Source organism: Procambarus clarkii, chromosome 73 (genome assembly GCF_040958095.1).
Source record: "Procambarus clarkii isolate CNS0578487 chromosome 73, FALCON_Pclarkii_2.0, whole genome shotgun sequence".
Lineage (NCBI taxonomy): Eukaryota > Metazoa > Arthropoda > Malacostraca > Decapoda > Cambaridae > Procambarus > Procambarus clarkii.
The window spans coordinates 29,421,163-29,425,666 of NC_091222.1; positions in this window are offsets into that span (position 1 = coordinate 29,421,163).

Here is a 4,504-nt window from a genome sequence, read left to right on the forward strand (position 1 = left end):
GAACCCGGGACAGGTCCTGCTGGGACTCTAGGAACCCGGGACAGGTCCTGCTGGGACTCTAGGAACCCGGGACAGGTCCTGCTGGGACTCTAGGAACCCGGGACAGGTCCTGCTGGGACTCTAGGAACCCGGGACAGGTCCTGCTGGGACTCTAGGAACCCGGGACAGGTCCTGCTGGGACTCTAGGAACCCGGGACAGGTCCTGCTGGGACTCTAGGAACCCGGGACAGGTCCTGCTGGGACTCTAGGAACCCGGGACAGGTCCTGCTGGGACTCTAGGTACCCGGGACAGGTCCTGCTGGGACTCTAGGAACCCGGAACAGGTCCTGCTGGGACTCTAGGTACCCGGGACAGGTCCTGCTGGGACTCTAGGAACCCGGGACAGGTCCTGCTGGGACTCTAGGAACCCGGGACAGGTCCTGTTGGGACTCTAGGAACCCGGGACAGGTCCTGCTGGGACTCTAGGAACCCAGGACAGGTCCTGCTGGGACTCTAGGAACCCGGGACAGGTCCTGCTGGGACTCTAGGAACCCGGGACAGGTCCTGCTGGGCCTGGACGTTACAATAACCATCTCTGATCTAAGTATTGTCTTTAAATGGAATTTCAAGTTATTAGCAATTTCCTATATTTATAAGTTTGATACACGAATTAATGTTACCTCACGCATATCAAACCTTCACGAACACTCTGGCTACTTAAGAACACACTACATCCTTCACGAACACTCTGGCTACTTAAGACTTGCCTCAAGTGATGAGCATCTTAAGACGCTCCTCCCTGGTCACACTACATAAACCTATGTACAGAATTTATAACAAAATACATCTAACCATCTTTGCAATATTTTTTGACAGGACTGTAAATTACCATCAGTTTTCACTAGTGTTACGATGAGCATTATAAATTTGACCCAAGTATAGTAACTTTAATCACCTGGGGCCAGATTCACGAAATCTCTTACGCAAGGACTTACGAACCTGTACATCTTTCCTCAATCTTTGGCGGCTTTGTTTCCAATTATTAAACAGCTAATGAGCTCCGAAGCACCAGGAGGCTGTTTATCACAATAACAACAGTTGATTGGCAAGTTTTCATGCTTGTAAACTGTTTAATAAATGTAACCAAAGCCGTCAAAGATTGAGAAAAGATGTACAGGTTCGTAAGTGCTAGAGTAAGTACTTTCGTGAATCTGGCCCCTGTATTTTACCACACTCAAAGTTTGTAGTTTTGTATTGTCTATACTTCGGTATTCTTAAAACTTTAAGTCTTCAAGTGACATTATTGCTTCAAATAGTTTAATATTACAGACCGACCGACCCAGCGAAGACACCGTGGTACATGACATTAATATCTTGGTCCATTTGTGTGATTGAGGCAGGTAAGAGGTAGTCGCTGGCGGGCACGGTGCAGCAATCAGTCGGGAGTGTGTGAGTCTGGTGTGATTGTCTGTCAGCACAGGTGGCATCACAGTAATCAATACGTGAGCATCAATGACCACGACTTGAGACATAACCCTTGCAGTGAGCCTCCAAGGGACGTGTCACAGAAATATAAGTACCTGCAGAGGGTTCTGGGAGTTCTTTCAACCCGTTCTCGCAAATTTAATAAGTCAATATTGACTTATTAAATATGTGCATAGGTGACATACTTAACATAATTGATACCCTTAAAAAGATTCATAGAAAACACCGACCTTACCTAACCTACTTAGTATGTTAAGATAAGCATCTTATTGCTTCGTAATTACAATTATTACCTAACCTATAATAGGTATAGGTTAAGTAATAATTGTAATTACGAAGCAATAAGATGCTTATCTTAAGATACTAACAAGGTTAGGTAAGGTCGGTGTTTTCTATGATTCTTTTTAAGGGTATCTATTATGTTTAGTACATCACCTATGCACGTAGTTAATAAGTCAATATTGACTTTACGAATTTGCGAGAACGGGTTGGTTCTTTTACTCTCCGAGCCTGGCCCGAGGCCAGGCTTGACTTGTGATAACTTGGTCCAACAGGCTGCTGATTGGAGCGGCCCGCAGGCCCACATATCTACTACACCATGGTTGGTCTGGCACTTCTTGCAAGAACTTACCTAAGTGCATCTTGAATACATCCACCTTTGTTCCAGCAATATTTTTAATGCTTGTTGTGTGTTAAATCATCATATTATCAGGCTGTTACAAGGTGCGTTGATGGTGAACCCGTCCCCTTAAAAATAACGTCGCTTTTCGCTGGTATGCGCGCTATGGCCAAAAATATACATAATTTGAAATGAAATCGGTTCACGAAAGTGATGTAGTTTCCCGTTTTCTGTTTGAGTCTTCCGGCTTACTCGCTTAGGTTAGGAGAGGAAACTTTCAATTAACGGTTTTCTTGACGTTTTGAAACTTGAGGAGAATGTCCTGCCCTTCTAACACTCCAAAGGACACTTAATTTACTGTTTTGGAAAAAATCTTGATCACAATCACACTGAAACAGTTTTTATATTACATATATCATATTATCGTCAATAATACATCGTACTAATGTAACCAAACGTAATGACACCTAACCTAACGAAACCATAACGTAAAGTAACCTTAACGTAACGTAACCATTGATAAAGTAGATAATAGCACAAATTATGTAGTCATTCCCAATCCTTTAGGGAATCTCCTCGCTGAGGACAGGTTGGGTAAATATTATATTGCCTACAATGTGTATTGATATGTACTTTTCTCTACATACACACACACACACAACTTCGAGAGGGAGCACAACGCGAAGCTTTATGAAAACAAGTCATAATATTAACTGCCCATGGGTTGGAAAACCGGGGCTAAAGAGCTAATGCTCAACCTATGAAGAATATAGCGTACATGTATGCAGAAACTAAGTCAAAAAATCTTAAGAAGAAGCGACGAAGGAGAAGAGGAGGCAGAGTGGTCCAGGGGGACAAATGCTGGATACCAAGTTCCAGAGACAATAATACCAACACAATGATATAGGGAGGTACTCCTGTAGCACGCCAGGAGTAGCCTGCCACATGCAGTCATGTGTATACCACCTGCTGATATGTGTATACCAGCTGCCGTCATGTGTATACCAGCTGCTGGCATGTGTATACCAGCTGCCGTCACGAGTATACCAGCTGCCGTCACGAGTATACCAGCTGCCGTCATGTGTATACCAGCTGCCGTCACGAGTATACCAGCTGCCGTCATGTGTATACCAGCTGCCGTCACGAGTATACCAGCTGCCGTCATGTGTATACCAGCTGCCATCACGAGTATGCCAGCTGCCGTCATGTGTATACCAGCTGCCATCACGAGTATACCAGCTGCCGTCATGTGTATACCAGCTGCCATCACGAGTATACCAGCTGCCGTCATGTGTATACCAGCTGCCATCACGAGTATACCAGCTGCCGTCATGTGTATACCAGCTGCCATCACGAGTATACCAGCTGCCGTCATGTGTATACCAGCTGCCGACACGAGTATACCAGCTGCCGATACGAGTATACCAGCTGCCGTCACGAGTATACCAGCTGCCGTCACGAGTATACCAGCTGCCGTCACATGTATACCATATTATCAGGCATGCTAAACTAAGAACCTACCAACAAATAACATTAACGAAGAGCCCAGGTAACTGAGCGAGGACATGATGTTGACACAGCCAGTGGTCGCTACCAGAGAAGCTCCTTACCCAGCAATCAAGGTAATTGATGCTATCATTACTGTGGGTATTATCCCCTAGATTTAAGCTCCCAGATATAGTAAAGCTTTACTGCACTGGGCTTGCCGAGCTGCAAGAAATCGTGAACGTTGGCAAGCTTTTCATTATACAATTAAAACATTCCGTTACTCAAGAGCTTGGAGAAAGTGAGAGATGACACCATGCGTTTAAACACGTTATTACAAACGCTATCAAGACCCAGCGAGTGAATGTGTGTGTGTTGATGCACGCCAACTAACGTGAGGTTATAAAACACTTTGTTTGTTGCATGAAGTTCATTGGTTTGTTTGGAGAAGGGTGTGGGATAAAAAGATGATTCAATTACCGCGATCTTGAAGTACAAGCCACCTCACAAAGGCTACAGTAAGATATATAAGAAAGCATCACTTAATTAATCAGGGATAATTAAGTTCATGACAAGTAAGTACTCCACTGCTCATAGATATGGAGGTTCCTGTGTCTCTGGAAATGTTGTCATTCATCTGAGAGTATTTCCCGAACATTCTACAAGAGTCGAATCATAACATCTGTCATTCCAGACTAGTATTAGGATATTTTAAAGGACTTTGTTTCCTTACCTGCTTGATGGGGTTCTGGGAGTTCTTCTACTCCCCAAGCCCGGCCCGAGGCCAGGCTTGACTTGTGAGAGTTTGGTCCACCAGGCTGTTGCTTGGAGCAGCCCGCAGGCCCACATATACCTGCTTGATGGGGTTCTGGGAGTTCTTCTACTGCCCAAGCCCGGCCCGAGGCCAGGCTTGACTTGTGAGTTTGGTCCACCAGG